Genomic DNA, 17,288 nt, shown 5'->3' on the forward strand with positions numbered 1-17,288 from the left:
ATTTTCACACATCAATCGATCTTCTCTTCACTCTAGGTGCGACGAACATTTTAACAGTGATATTTGGATGACAAATTACGGAACACATGTGAGTACCATCAAAATTGGTCTGCAAGTGAATGTTGTCTACCAAACTCTGCGAAGGCTTCGTGTTAGGACGAAAAGTACTGGATTCGGCAGATGTAATGAACCGGTTGACAGTTAATTAAATGATAGATCAGCATTATTCTTATTAATGACGTTGCCTATACATTTAAGTAACTCTGTTACATAACAAAAACTTCAACTTTTTATTTCATGCGTTGAACCTCTTAGATCCATGATTTTGCCATTAACACTTTTGAGTACTGGAAGGGCAAACTGACTGTTGTTGCTTCATTCACGTATTTAAATAGCAATAAACACGTAGAAGCTAACCAGGAAACACATTTCTATAATTCTCTTGAAACACAATGAGGTCGTATTACAAGGTAGATAACTGGTCGGTGCAATTTAAGGCACGAAGCAAATTTAATGTATCTAGAACGCAATATAACTTCTTTGTTTCAAATGATGTAAATGGATTTTGTAACATTTTTCAAATGACTTGATCATTATGGTGTATCTTTCACCTTTTGAGAAGTACTATATGCCGGTTTGCTAAGATGTTTGAGAAAACTCAGTAATTATTAGAAATAACGAGCCATTCGCAATGAAAAATATGCTATGATAATTATTTCTGTCGTTACTGTCTTTCTGCTGAAAACAATACAGCAATTTACATGTATAATTTAACATTCATATTACGACAAATGGTCATTCACAATTATAAAAACACATTCAACTTACTACTGAATGAATTAAAAAATTTTAAAGGGCGTGTTTAAAACTAGAGACAGGAAACAAATCATTAAAATAAGCGCCTCAAACGTATTAACATCGTGTCAATATTCGGCACAGTTATCCAAAAATTCAACAGCGCTTTTTCAAGTTAAACAGAAGTGACTGCTGCCATCACATGCAACTCAGTTTTGAGAACCATCACGCACTGCAATCTCTAGTTGCTGACATTCCAAGTCAAATTATTTATGGGTAGAGAAGAGAGAGAGAACTGCTTCCAACCATATTTGCGGCGCGAATGACAGAATCAGTTCCTAATATTCTTTTGGGATCACAATTGTAATATTTCTGGCTTTGCAGCCGTCATATTCAGGTACAAGGAGCTCTTCTTAGAGCAGTTGAGGAGGCAGCTGTGGCGATATGACGTAATGTGGTGTCGGGTGCCGATGATGGAGGGTTTGTGCTGAACGGGTTTCGTGAGAAAGACCGCCTAAATTGTGGTCCTTCTCCGCGATTGGCTACTGCGTTCGTAAGTTGTAGGCCAAAATGGTAATCTATTATTAATGTTAGATCAACTAAACTGCGTATTTACTTGAATTTCAAATTAAAGTATCTCTCAATAGCGTAGAATTATTCCATTGTTTCACATGTATTAATAAATAGCAGAATAATAAACAACTACAAAAAGAAAAGGCAGACGAAGCACTTCGGTGACTTCAGATCGCGCCTCACATGGATGGCGGGCGAAGTTGTTGGGTAGTAAGATCATAACTCGTTCGGCAGAGTCGCGGAGGACGGACATGTTGCCATCCGCGGTATCATTTAAGACTTAATTTTCAATGTCTAGTTTGTAAACGTGAGAGCTCGTCCGGAAGCCTCGGAGGGAAGTCATGTCTGCCGTGGTAACAGTTAAGACTTGACTTGCAATGTCTAGTTGAGTACAGTGTTATTGTAATTACAGAAATACGCAGTTAATTATTTTGTTGAAGAATAGAAAGTGTTTGTGACTAAGTGGAATGCAATTGCATCCCGTATAAACAAACTGATCGGAAATTTAATTATTTCTAAAATAACAGTTCCTCGCTAAGAATTTCTTACAGCCTCAAGATTACGGACTCACGACCTGCACGCTGTTTTCTGCGCAGGGGACAAAAACTATAGAAGACTGCAGATTGTTGAACATTTAGTAGAATTTATGCATTCTAGTCATGGCGGTGGAAACAAATAGGCACCTCACGGGTACTGCAATCTTAGTACAAATGAGATCAGCGACACGTCGTCTGTGGTAACACAGAGGAGGTATTAAGAGAAGAAATATTTTTGATGGAAGGGATTTATCATACGCACGTATGCATCACTCTTCTCTCTCTCTCTCTCTCTCTCTCTCTCTCTCTCTCTCTCTCTCTCTCTCATTTGCGCGCGCGTTCTGAGTGAGAGTTGAGAAAGTGATGAGAGCTTATCAACCAATCGTTCATTTTATTACATCTCTACAATTAAACAAGCATCAAGTTCATCAATTAGCCACAAAGTTCAACAAGCCCTCTTCTATCCACCTTGCAACTAATTATCTTGATCCAGCAGAACAAAGTAGCAACCTAAAGCCTATCAAGATGCTTGATGCAACAAGGTTGGTTTTTGGTAGAACGAAGAACTGTGAACCAAGTATTATTCAGATTAGAAAGAACTTTGCTGATTATATGGACAAACAAGGAATTTGGTTCAGACAATCTTTGTGGGAAGGAATGGGTTCTCACCCTCAGGAACGTAACAAACATATAAATCCTTTACTACGGTGACTAGGTTTAAGAGGAGTTTGTGAATTGTCAGAAGTTGTAAAAATTCTGGGCGCACAAATCACATCTGCTGCTACACAGCATCTAAGCACTTCTGGATGGACGCACAATAAATAAAAAAAACATCAGAGAGCTGCAAAACTAACTTATCTCTCCTGCAACTGGAAGTTGATTAATGGAGCAGGAGGACAACCTAAGTCTGTTGATCTCCAGGAAAAACCCATACTGAACAGTCGAAGCAAAGACAAAATGGAAAAAAAACCAGTGGTCAGTGAGGAATCAGATTCAGGAAAATCTGGGGCAGAGTCGGAACCTCATGAATCTTCAACTTATGAAGCTCAAGAAACTGACTGAGAACGATTTCCTTTTTTTACTGTAGTATAGTAGAAGTAAAAATACTACCTACACTCTGGCTAGTCAATACAAACTATACTTTATTTCAAACATTACTTTTAAACTTGAGTTTTTTTTATTGTTTACCATCCCAAGAATTGACCTCATTAAAGATGTAGAAAGTTACGTTTACAATCCAATTTATTTCCTCTACTAATTTTCCCCCAACTCTCAAGCCACTTTTACAGCTTTTTTACACAACCACTAAAGAAGCAGTGGTGTTTCTATCCAACCACTAAAGAAGCATTGTTACGAAACACCGCTTCCAATGCAAACTACCTGCTTAAAATTTTTTTTATAAGCGACACTTAGCGGTCTTTAAAAATGCATAAATGTTCGGGCATTTATGAATATTTGGCATTTGTCCAGGCATTTGCCCCAACTTGTAAATGCCACGGCATTTTACGACACTACGCTTGTGCCGGTAGATAATTTGGACACTTACGGTTTGATAAAAGAGGTTTCTGCAGTAGGCGAAGGTGGTCACGAAATGAATATTCTCACAGAACACAGTGATACTAAAGCATAGCTTCAAAGAATTATACATGCATTTTGAAGACATGACCGAAAGAGAAATTCTCTAAAAACGCGCAGGCTTTTCGTCCTTTCCGGGAGTTGTCAGTGAAGGAAGCTATTCACCGTCTCTCACGGAATGATTTACACGTCATCTGAATAGGCGACTTATCTTATTAAACACTGAGTCACACTAAATAAGATGATTGCGCATAACGTCACCACAACCTCACCGTGACTCAGTACACTCGGGCTGACAATTTGAACAGTAGCATGGCACACTCATCTGTCTTATCTAGCGTGCATTTCCTACGAGCGGCATGATACCATATTCACACTGTCCACTCTCCAACTTATCGAGAACTCCAAGGTCATTTGCAATGACTGTAATCGTAATAACGTTCAAAGAATAGAGGTTACGTTAAGGCAATTAAATTATGCGGAGGAAATACGCTTTAATTTCTAAAATGCTGTATTTGGTACTCACACGCGAAATTTATATTGGTGGCGGTACTAACAAGGAAGGAACATTACAATTTAACATTCCGTAGAAGAGGGTGCCATTGTAGACGGCACACGAGCTCTGATTAGGGAAGCAACAAAATTTCCGGCATTGACCTATTTCGGGAAACCTCGGAAAACATGAATGTGGATGATCGAAGAGGTAATTCAACCACCTTCTTCCCAAACCAGATTTCGGTGTCTAAATTACTATGACATCTTGCTCGAAGACTGGCTGTGCAAACCTAAACATTGGATTACAGCTTTCGAAACGTTTACGGAGAAGAAATTGCGAATTTCCTTGACTACGAGCAACAACATCAATTCATCTGAAATAACTTAGCGTCGTTCAAATAAATGTTAACGTCAGTATGCAAACCCTGTAAACTTACAAATTTTAACCAAGTACATATTTCTCATTTACAGTATACATCACATACAGGAAAAAGTTTCAATAAATAGCTATGTTAGTAAGCCAAAGCTGCAACCGTCAGCTTTTGATCAAATACATAATTATCGAATAGATGGTGGACGCAAATTGTTAGTTCTATAGTTGAGCAGTGGTGGGGGTGGGGGGGAGGTGGGGCTGGAAGGGGAAGGTGCGGCGGGGGGGGGGGAGGGGGGGGAAGGTGCGGCGGGGGGGGGGAAGGTGCGGCGGGGGGGGGGAAGGTGCGGCGAGGGGGGGGACGGAAGGTGCGGCGAGGGGGGGGACGGAAGGTGCGGCGGGGGGGGGGACGGAAGGTGCGGCGGGGGGGGGGACGGAAGGTGCGGCGGGGGGGGGGAAGGTGCGGCGGGGGGGGGAGGTGCGGCGGGGGGGGGAGGAAGGTGCGGCGGGGGGGGAGGAAGGTGCGGCGGGGGGGGGAGGAAGGTGCGGCGGGGGGGGGGAGGAAGGTGCGGCGGGGGGGGAGGAAGGTGCGGCGGGGGGGGAGGAAGGTGCGGCGGGGGGGGGAGGTGCGGCGTGCAATGGTGTTCTGTTTATGCACTTTTCAGACGAGTAAGAAATGAAAGACTAGGAGAGTGTAAAATCCGGTGCCGGTACACGTTCCTATTCCTCTCCAAGAGAGCCATGGGAGCATCGAGCTCAAAGACCCCACTCGGAGAATTACTAAACAACGTAATGTTGTATGGGATTGTTAGCTAGAACACACACGGCGTGGGTTCGGCTGCCTGTCGGAAAACGTATTCTTTCTTCGTGTGGACTGGCCCGTTTCCTTGCGGATACGTGAGATCTGTGTCGCATGTGTGAAGAATGCAGGTGCTTGTAATAGATGAAGTCATATATGGTGTTATGTTTGTGTTGTATTATGAGATGATGATTATGAAAGAAGGGAGAGGGTGAAACTGTGTGCCGCCACAATGCTTAATCCTCGCGAAGAGCACATGCTCTCACCTGCTGAGTGGTTTGGAATTTAATCCTCTCCTTACCGGCCAAATATTGGCAATGAAAATCGCATCCATAAGCAGGATTCTGAACGGTGTACTTTCGAGTCGAGAGTCGGCGCACAAGTATCCGATTTCAAGCCTACTAAACCTGAAGAGGACGAGAGAGTGATGACTGAAGACCTGCTTGTTGTCAACGGTAAAACGGAAATGATTAGAATTTACTACATATAAACAACTGGCTGTTATCACCACAGGAAACGCAGTTACCGAAATGTGCTGCACAATATAGCACCTTATAGGAAATCTACGGGCTATTCCAGTATTTTGCTAAGGTTAAGGTCCAAAACCGAGACACACTTTGAATATCAGTTTTCTGCGTCATTGCACTCTGTGAAGCGACAGTTAAATTTACCACTTAATGACTTCTAATTAAGGATATAAAACGTGACATCTAACAACAACATTCACTTACTACAACATGCTTAAAAAGGTGTTTATCGGATTTACAGGCGCAAGAGTAATTTTACATGCATGTGAGGAACTCAAGCTGCATTATAACGCCAAATTCCATGTGCTATGGAAAAAATACATAGCTTGCACCAATGAATTTGGACCACATTTAGAAGGGGAAACGTAATGTCGTCGTTGATACTGGATTCAGGGCGCTGAAGGACATGGTTAGTAACGCCGCTGCAGAACAGGAACTAAATGGTCAATGAAACGAAAAGTCTTTTCTCTCTCTTCTTGGGCCGACGGTTTATACACAAACATTAGAGGCTGGGAAGACAGACTGCCTGCTTATTAGTATAATGGAATGGTCTCGTGGACTGAAGGCGCTACAGCTATATTTAATCTTTTTGCTAAGAGGGACGTTCAATAAGTAATGCAACAATTTTTTCCTGGAAGCAGGTTAGTTTTATTCACGATTTCAATACACCACATTATTCTCCACTATTATTTAGAAAACTCTATTTTTCAACGCAACTCCGTTCAATGTGACGGCCTTGCTCCACTTCAGTGGGAGGGCCTGTATGCCATAAGGCGGCGCTCTACTGGTCAACGTCGGAGCCAACATCGTTCTGGATCAATAAAATTGTCACTATCAGCCTCGTGGCGTGCAAGCTATTCCGCACAGATGGTACTTGGTCACTCTTTATGGTATCATTAGGCGGCGAGGAACCTACCGGACACACACACTTGTGAACACCCGAAGTGGCGGACGAGTGTTTCAGCACTACCAACAGAGACGTCCAGTTGAGCAGCGATGGGTTTGATTTGTGATCCGTCTACCGCCACGAATGAGAGTCTCCACACGTTGCAACACGAGCCACAGCTGCATACGGCTGGCGAGAACTAGAGAGATCTGTCAGGTTTGCGCAAACTTGTTGCGATGATGCCTCTCCCAAAGTTTCACCGTGCTTTGGTCCACTGCCAGGTCTCCATAGGCATTCTACAAGCGTCTTTGAGTATCCGCCAAACGCACCTCCATTACAGACACCATTTTGAAAGTTGCGTATTGCACCGCCACCTATCGGAATTTCGTGAACATAACACGGGCTGAAGCGGTAATATTCCAACGTGCCCCACAACGAATTCCGCATTTTTTCAGCCTACATTGGCCGAGAAAGAAATGTGTTGCATTACAAATTGAAGGCCCCCCGTATCAGTTTACAACCGCTTTCGTGTCACTGAAAACCGTATCCTTAGGTGACATGTAAGTAGTATGTCATACGTTAGTTACCTGTCATCTGTCACCGGTTGTGATCTGATGATACAGTGATTAAATAAAGCTTCAGCGCCTTCTTAATCCATGAAATTGTCACAGTTGTGGTTCCCCGTCTACATGGTTTTCTGCTGAATGAATTGGATATAAAAAAAATAACGCAACGAAGCATGCATATCTGCGTGGATATTCATGTCATTCCTCGCTCTGTAATAAATTCTGTAATGGAGTCATGGTCTGAAGTACTACATAAAACGAGCAGAAGCCACAAAAAAAAATTAGAGGATGGTTCCTTGTACATTTTGCTGGCGGAACACAATCAGAAGTGGAAATTCACTGACAGTTCCATACGCAGCTGTTAACATTACTATAAACAAGTCCCATTTAAAAAGAATGTAGTGAAGAATAAATATTTAAGTAATCATAATTGTGAAACTATGATTCAGAAAAATGGCATGTTTGATCACGAAGAAGGGATGAGCCAGCATTGTCAGACACAGTAATTTGGGCGAGAGTCCTGACAACAAAACCAAACCTGGAAACTTTCCCACCTTTGTATGTATCTTTTTGGAAAATTGGTACCTCCCCAAGAACCGCTGCCCTCTTGTCAGAATATTGGAGTGCAACGGAAGTTAGTGTGGCGCACCGACACTGGTTCGCCAGAAGAACGGCGCGCCGCTGGGTGGTGGCTGTTGCCAGAAGAGACACGTACCTTTCTGTGTGGCGGCGTGAGGCAGAGAGTCATGGCCGCGGCGCCGGGACGGCGGCTGCTGCGGCGTGGCGGCGGCGGGCGCTCGAGCCCCGGGCTGCGGCCGTCTAACAGCGGCGTCGCTGCAGCTCCATCGCCTGCAACACGACACGACACCGCGCGCTCAGCACACACCTAACTGACCACTGACTGAAGTACCTGTACGAGTGAGTTTTAAATTCGTGTAAAATAATATTAGGAAAATACAGATTCTGAAGAATACAGAATTACAAATAAACTAATGGAGGAACTACTTATAATGGACTTGTTCCAGCTGTGTTCCCTTGCTTTCATAAAAAAATAAGGAAGGTCCAACTTCTTGTAAGAAACCATGTTTTTCCTTTAATCCCTACACGCGTTTCATCACAATTGTGTTCAGCTCACTGTTTTCTTTTTCCCCCTTTTCATTGTTTCTGAAATATGAATACACAAATTTTATGTGGGTTATGAAAACGCTGACGTCAGATTCTGTTGTTTAGATTATGTACGTACTTTACTTTGTGTGCCCTGTTGCTGCCAACAGCCATCAGCCAGAAGTCTAAAAATAAATACAGCCTGTCATTTGCAATACAGGGATGTTAGGGCAGGGGAAAATGTGGGTAACACACGACAACATTCTAACATCCACAATCCATCATCAAGCACGAGGAAACAAGTAATCGCTCTTAAAATACGCAGCACTATTTATAAATAGCAAACCACACCATATAGTTTTTCCAAACGAAAACCTCTCGTAATTTTACAAATGTTCGCATGCCATTTTAAGCATTACAATAAACAACAACAAATTTAGCAGTCAAACGTAAACGACGTACAGCTCAAGCTATAGCTTGTCAGCTACAGTAATGGTTGACGCCCTTTTTTGCGGTGGGAGGGGGGGGGGGGGGGCGAAAGACTATATATGGTTCAAATGGCTCTGAGCACTATGGGACTCAACTGCTGAGGTCATTAGTCCCCTAGAGCTTAGAACTAGTTAAACCTAACTAACCTATGGACATCACAAACATCCATGCCCGAGGCAGGATTCGAACCTGCGACCGTAGCGGTCTTGCGGTTCCAGACTGCAGCGCCTTTAACCGCACGGCAAAGACTATATAGTTTACAGATTATACTCTACACAAAAAGTCAATTCTAACGTTGCCCCAACATTCCTGCGTTGCAGATGACTTGGGGATGATTTCTGTTGGCATCCACAGGGCACAAGTAATGCAATTTTAACGACAACGAAATCTTATAACATATCCTTAAACAACATAAAATTTCTATGTATATATTTCAAAAACAAAAAGGGGAAAACACATTTTAGATGCAGCAAGTGTGGTGAAACATGTTTGGGGATTAAACAAAGTAATTAATGGAAGATTTGTTTATCACCCGCAGAGAAATCTAAAACTTTTCAAATGCGTTATGCATAATACAAATTCTGGGACAGAACTCGTTGTAGGGGCAAAGAAATGTTCACGCTTCAGAGAACAGAACTTCCGTCAGAGTCCAGCAAAAGCTGTCTCTTAATTAACAAATAGGCAATAAAACAAGCAATGCTGCATCCCCTGCCCCATACAGATACATGCGGCGCCTACGCTCCCCATCTTCAAAAACAAAGAGCATTTGAATACTATTACATGCACCGTTGTCAGAAGTAAAATCCATGATGACTTAACAATTAGAAGTGTTTCAGAAAAGATTCCATCCACATCTTAAAGCTCTTATAGTGAATTAATTTAGTACGCTAACATAAGCAAATGAGGTTGACGAACAATATATCGTTTTAATTACATTTTCGTTTTTGTAGGCAAGTAATATAAATGAATTTCTAATAATACATTCTTTATTCATAACGGTGAAACAAGCTGTTCAATAATTACGTCTTTGAAAAATGATTTTTTAAAAAACTGTTTAAATTTTTTTATTAACTGGTCAAGTTGGATTTATTGGGTGTAACTCCCCCCCTCCCCCCTTAGCACTCACCATACCCCGCAGAAACGTAAAACCTTTTTTTGCCGTTCGCTGCTCTGCTCTTCTCTTTGCGACTGAAAATATCTGATGGCTCTGGATTCTAAAACTTTGCAGCGATATTTCTCGTATTACTGCACCAGCCAATGCCAAAAACTATGAAAAATATGAACACACAGTTTTCTCAGTATTTGAATGTTACCTAGAAGTAGTACGTGTCAGTCATTCACAAATTATACTCTCTCGAATAACTACATTGTATGCAGCAGGTAACAATCATAAAATGGTAGCATTAAATTTTTTTTCAGTATCACTATTTACAGTATGTAGTAAATTATCGATTACGCTAGTCCTAACATTTTCATTATTGGAGGATAATTTATCGAGGATATGCGGCAAACTCTTCTTATAAAACAGCTCTTGTTCAAAGATAAGGAACATTCCGACTAATACTTGCACAAAACTAAATCTATATCGGTAATATTATCTATACTACTATATGAAGACAAGCTGTATAATGTTATTACCAAAAATCATGAAAAATAATCGGATAATTTATTTCAAATTTTTACCCGATACTCAAATGAAGATTCGGACGGACTTAAGGCTTCATATTTTTGTAATATATCATAATACTCAGCCATGTATGTAATAAATAAACGGGAAACGTGGTTACTAAAAACCTCGGATAGTTCTTAACCAATTTAGTTCAAATCTTTACACGACTATCAAGCAATCAGAAGGACAAGCTGTATTTTTATTTGAACAATGACTTGCAGGTTTCCTGTTAAAACTGACTGCAAGAAAGAAAATGCTGCACTGTGAAAATGTGTCTTTTCGGTTTATTTGTTGCAGTCAGTTTCAACAACTATACGAGGGCATGTAAACCATTAGACAAATAGTTTATTCTTTCTCCTCATATATGTATTTTCGAAGAAAAACTGTCTACACAACAGCGTGCTGTTTTGTTTTCTTCTCCGCTGTCGCCTTTTACAGAAAACATTATTTATGGTTTTTCGGCTTATGATTAGACTACTATTATGTAATCTAAATCATCCAAAACTTTGTATTCCTACCCATTCATTCACAGATTAAAACTATGCAAAATACTGTCACTGAAGCTACTATCTTCACGGGTCCGGCAGCTGCAGAGGTGTGGGGTCACATCTAGTGTCCGATTCTACTTATCGGCTTTGACCAATGACGTGGTACCTAAAGCAGAGACGCTACGTAGAGGCTGTCTTTGAAAACAACTGATCATATTCGTATACAAACGAATGTACCATACGATAAAATTACAAACACAGTTCACGTGATTACTTACTTAGCCCAAATTATACCGACAAGAATTAAAGTCAACGAAAATTAATAAGAACAGAAAAAGAGAGGTATATAGGTCTGATATAAATCATTAACGCAATTTATGTCAGTACGAAAAGCAGAAAACCTTTAAATCCAGTGCAATATAGCACATAGCGAAGTCATAATATCAGCGTAAACTTTTAGTACTGACTTAAATCTAATGGGATGAGTACACAGGTAACGAAAACTGACAAAAAAGGTAGTGGTAGTAGTAGTAGTAGTAGTAGTAGTAGTAGTAGTAGTAGTAGTTGTTGTTGTTGTTGTTGTTGTTGTTGTCTTCAGTCCAGAGACTGGTTTGATGCAGCTCTCAATGCTACTCTATCCCGTGCAAGCTTCTTCATCTCCCAGTACTTAGTGCAACCTACATCCTTCTGAATCTGTTTAGTGTATTCATCTCTTGGTCTCCCCCTATGATTTTTAACCTCCACGCTGCCCTACAATACTATATTGGTGATCCACTGATGCCTCAAAACATGTCCTACCAACGGATCCCTGCTTCTAGTCAAGTTGTGCCACAAATTTCTCTTTTCCCTAATTCCATTCAACACCTCATTAGTTACGTGGTCCACCCATCTAATCTTCAGCATTCTTCTGTAGCACCACATTTCGAAAGCTTCTATTCTCTTCTTGTCCAAACTATTTATCGTCCATGTTTCACTTCCATACATGGCTACACTCCATACAAATACTTTCAGAAACTACTTCCTGACATTTCAATCTATACTCTTCTTCAGAAACGCTTTCCTTGCCATTGCCAGTCTACATTTTATATCCTCTGTACTTCGATCATCATCACTTATATTGCTCCCCAAATAGAAAAACTCCTTTTCTATTTTAGGTGTCTCATTTCCTAATCTAATTCCTCAGCATCACCTAATTTAATTCGACTACATTCCATTATCCTCATTTTGATTTTGCTGATGTTCATCTTATATCCTCCTTTCAAGACACTGTCCATTCCGTTCAACTGCTCTTCCAGGTCCTTTGCTGTCTCTGACAGAATTACAATGTCATCGGCGAACCTCAAAGTTTTAATTTCTTCTCCGTGGATTTTAATTCCTACACCGAAATTTTCTTTTGTTTCCTTTACAGCTAGCTCAATACACAGATTGAATAACACTGGGGATAGGCTTCCACCCTGTCTCACCCCCCTCCCAACCAGTGCTTCCCTTTCACAACCCTCGACTCATCACTACCTTCTGGTTTCTGTACAAATTGTAAATAGACTTTCTCTCCAGCCACCTTCAGAATTTGAAAGAGAGTATTCCAGTCAACACTGTCAAAAGCTTTCTCTAAGTCTACGAATGCTAGAAACGTAGGTTTGCCTTTCCTCGATCTTTCTTCTAAGGTAAGTACAACACGTAATGGCAGCGAAAACTCCGCCTATGTTTTGAGTAATCGAAGAACAGCATTGCCACGCGAACACAGGCACAGAAGTAAGCCTATTTACTTCGCCAACAAAACAAGGCCGGCCGCGGTGGTCTAGCGGTTCTAGGCGCGCAGTCCGGAACCGCGCAACTGCTGCGGTCGCAGGTTCGAATCCTGCCTCGGGCATGGATGTGTGTGATGTCCTTAGGTTAGTTAAGTTTAAGTAGTTCTAAGTTCTAGGGGACTGATGAGCACAGATGTTAAGTCCCATAGTGCTCAGAACCAACCAACAAAACAGGAAAACGTACCACTACTTCAAAACTATGACATGTTGTATATTGTGTAGCATAACAGCTACCAAAACAACAGGACAATAACATAATGTAAGTTAAAAGTAAAAATAGAACCCACTGATGATAGCACAAAAGTGCTGAAACATGTATGGGTGAAACGAAAGAAAAAAGGTGTCTTGCGTAAGTCGGAACTTCTCATCCCATTTTCTTAGCAAGCATGGAGACTACAAGAAGAACTGCACCACAAGATGATTAGGTTAATTCTAGTTATCGATTCCAATTTTCTTTATTTTTTTGTAGATATTCGTTTCTCATGTACTGGCTTTTCTTTTAGAATTTAGTGTGTCGGTTTCTCATTTTATGCTACTGTTTCGTATGTCATTTGCTTAATTTTTCCGTTTTTCTGATATTTTTTAGTTTCTCGCCGCCCAAAACCCCCACTTACCTGCACTTCTCCCGTTAGGTTCAATAATTAATATTAAATTAACGCTATTTTATAACATTGTGTCTTCACCACGTGCTTTACTGTAATGCGATTTAAAGGTTCTCTGTGAGTTTCTAATCGTACAAATTACGAGAATACTTATTAGGTTACTTTTAATTCTTGTTCTTAATTATTTTCGTTATCTTCAGTTCGTTTCGATATAATTCGTAACTAAGTAAATAACTGCGTGAGTGTGATTGTAATTTTATCGTATGCGACCTGTAACTAGTGTCTTTGCCTTAAGTATGACGTCATTGCTAAAAGCCGAAGAGTGGAATCTGACTAGAATTTATTCGAGGTGTGAGTGTCATATTCCGCATACCAATGATCCCAACCGATTTATCCAATTATTTTAAGCGAGTTGTATATTCCATTTCCAAACATATTTAACAAGAGCTAAGCATTTCCGGGTTAGTTAGTACCACATAGTATCCGTAGTTAAATAGAGCCGCATTACCCAACGCCTGGGTACACGGTATGTCCTTCATATGTGCTACTACATTCGTGATATTCCAGGCATATTGATTAGCTGCATTTTTAAGAAATAGCGTGAAGGACTAGATTAATATTTTTCTGGTGGAGAGGGCAGTTGTTCCCAAAGAGGGACAGCAGTCTATTCAATAGTTGCACGGGCAACAGTTTGAAAGATTAACTGACCTGGCTGTTAACATCAGCCAGCAAGGCGTTCGTGTTCTCGTGGTGCGAAGGACTGGAAGCAAGGGGAAACTACAGTCTTTCTTTACTAAAGGCATACAGTTCTGTTGTATGGTTAAATGATGATGGCATCCTCCTGGACAAAATATTCTGGAGGTAAAGTAAACCCTCATTCGGATCTCCGCGCGGGTACTACTCAGGACGACGTCGTCATCCGCGAAGACAAAACTTGGCGATTATGGGTCGGAGCGTGGAATGTTACGTCCCTTAAACGCATGGGTACGTTAAAATATTTAAAAACGGAAATGGACAGGTTGAAGCTAGATGTAGTGGGAATTTGTGACGTTCGGTGGCAGGCTGAAAGGGGCTTCTAGTCTGTTGATGATAGTTATAAATACAAAATTGAATAGGAGTAATGCAGGAATAGAAATAATGAGTAACAAAATATCAAAGCATTGAGTTACTATGAACAGCAAAGTGACCGCATTATCAAAGCCAGGACAGACACGAAGCCAACACCCGCCACAGTAGTAAAACTAATGTGGTAACGAGCTCCGCAGATGAAGAGATCGAAAAAAAAATGTGCGATGAGATGAAAGAAATTATTCATGTGGAATCGATATGAAGACACCAGAAGGTTTCAGATTGATTGTAAAATGGTATGACACATTTGGAAATCCAGTTTTGAAATGTAAAAGGAACACGATGCCTCTTTGGTCGTGTGCAATCGCAGACGCACGGGAATAAAAGGACATGCATAAAAACGTGTTTAAAGAGCGCATGGCCGTTCTCGTATCAATACGTTGCCTATTGCGCAAGCAGTTGCTACTAATCTTTTTCTTTGCTTGGGAGCTTCTGCTACGTTTATTGTGATGTAAAGGCGACTGCAGAAGAAAACGCAAAAGGCCTGTAAGTAAAAATCCATATAAACAACAGAGGAACGAAAAATACGAATTTCTGACAGCGTTCCGTTTGCGACCTTCAGGAGGAGGTCACAACGAGATTTGAGATTTTAGATTTTCTACTTGAGGAAAGGCAGCGATAAGGCAGCGATAAGGCTGGCAATAAAATTTCGTTAGTTAGTAACTGACGGATAAGTAATCGTTTGAATTATTTACTCCTCATTTCAAAACCAAGTATTTCAATTCTATCAAACTGGAATAACTGCAATTTATTATTTGATTGTTTTAAACTTTTGATTGTTTTATACTTTTTTCACTGTAGGAAATGCCTATCTTGTAATTGTTAGGGTATTTTGTTCCTATACAATATTACAATTTCCATCTATTAGCATCTACAAGTATTGTTCTCATGTATAATTATGACTCGTTCCATACCCATGCAGTTCCCTTGCATGCTGGATCAACGGAACACAAATAATAAAAAATAAAAGTGATTCTTCCTGAAACTGAAAACAACTTAAGAGGTTCTTAGTCGTTATGTTACGATTAATTTACTTTCAATGCTTCATTTGTACTTAGCCACGAAATATATGTAGATTAGTATCCTCCGATTTATCAAATTTGGCGATTTCCTACATGCTAGAATCCACTAGACCGAAGGCTGTGTTCTTCAGTTTCGTTTTTTTTTTCCATGGTCAGAGTGCTTCAGTTCTACTATTAGCAGTTTGTTGAGGACCTACACATAACCCACCACTTCTTTGGTTCAGAAGCCAGGCTCCTCAGTTGTTGCCCTTCTAAGTCGCCATATCATGAATGTTTGTCCACAGTTTTCACACACACTTTTCCTAAATTTGTGTGTTATTCTTCTCGGTTTTCCTACTACGAAACATACGTGGCCTTATTGTTTCCAGAATATGGTCGGAGACTTAATCTAATATGTGACATGCGGAACCCCGTCACCACCTTCCCCGCGCCCAGATCCTTAGCACGCTCTTCCCTGACTGATGGTGTAGGTCTATTTGTACGAGGGGACTTCAGAAGTAGATTACAAATTTTTATGTGACTTCGGCACGAATAGTGCCCTCCGCCACACACCGCTTGGTGGCTAGAGTGTGTGTGTAGCCAACTTAAAAAAAACATTCTTTGTCCCTTCCCCAAATCAATCGATCAACAAATTATTTTCGTTGGGGCTTTCGCTGATGACCTCTTCGTTGTTCGTTCTGTACGTACCATTACCAACAGTATTGTTATTGCTATTTATTCACAGTAGCACAGTATGGTCACAGGAGAAACATCCTATATCCGACTAGAGACTGGACTCTGAATCTGTAGGTCTTAACACCCAGTCAGCCACTAAGCCACACATTTACAGTATCTTTACTTAACTTTTGGTCCGTTTTTCTCTAACAGCTTTCTCCTAGCAACTTACAAGTATGCCTATGATAATAATGAGATGGCGAATTTGGCAAATGGTACTATAGAGCGGTCGACGAAAGCAGCTCAGACAGGTGGAATGGGCTTGACGCCTCCATCTCAACCAACCGTGTAATGTGGTTTTGCATACATCTAGATGGCAACTCCTCAGCGTTGACGCAGCTCTATAGACTACTTGTTTTCGTCAGCTGTTGAAAGCTGGCACTGGACTCTGAATCTGTAGGTCTTAACACCCAGTCAGCCACTAAGCCACACATTTACAGTATCTTTACTTAACTTTTGGTCCGTTTTTCTCTAACAGCTTTCTCCTAGCAACTTACAAGTATGCCTATGATAATAATGAGATGGCGAATTTGGCAAATGGTACTATAGAGCGGTCGACGAAAGCAGCTCAGACAGGTGGAATGGGCTTGACGCCTCCATCTCAACCAACTGTGTAATGTGGTTTTGCATACATCTAGATGGCAACTCCTCAGCGTTGACGCAGCTCTATAGACTACTTGTTTTCGTCAGCTGTTGAAAGCTGGCAACAGTGCTACCTAACTGTCAGGAATCTTCTCTCGCCGAATCTACTATAGGTTAAAGCTGTGCCTGCAAATATGTTGATAGACTATTCATCAGGAAAAGTTGTCAAAAGTTCAGCAGCACGTTGCTGTATCTTTTCTTTCCAGGAGTTTCAGTGGAAGATCGTGGGGTGCTGCCACTGTAATGCAACTCAGTGCTCCGGGTGCAGCAGCCTCCGCGTACAGCTACGCAGCTAACCAAGGGATTTCCTCAGACAATGCGCGCAATTAAGGAGATAACGCATCTTGCTGTCGCCGGCACACTTCCCGGTGCACACGGCCGACGGCGCAGCGCAAGTACTGCCCTGTGCAGTGCGACCGGAAGTATGTGCCCTGACAACATGAACATGAACAATGAGCAGTTCGTTTTGTATACTGCTCCTCAAAAATTACTAGGATAAA

The 17,288-nt window shown here is 41.2% G+C and overlaps 1 protein-coding gene across 2 annotated transcripts in view; it reads right to left on the reverse strand.

Annotated features, from left to right (window-relative positions):
• LOC126415935 (protein spitz-like) overlaps positions 1-17,288 on the reverse strand; it is a 496,935-nt gene that overhangs the window by 318,071 nt on the left and 161,576 nt on the right. For both annotated transcript variants that reach the window (XM_050083469.1, XM_050083468.1), the window contains one exon: positions 7,838-7,971. The gene's annotated coding sequence lies outside the window, so the exon portion shown is untranslated. The remainder of the gene's footprint in view (positions 1-7,837; positions 7,972-17,288) is intronic.

Source organism: Schistocerca serialis, chromosome 1, assembly GCF_023864345.2.
Source record: "Schistocerca serialis cubense isolate TAMUIC-IGC-003099 chromosome 1, iqSchSeri2.2, whole genome shotgun sequence".
Classification (NCBI taxonomy): domain Eukaryota; kingdom Metazoa; phylum Arthropoda; class Insecta; order Orthoptera; family Acrididae; genus Schistocerca; species Schistocerca serialis.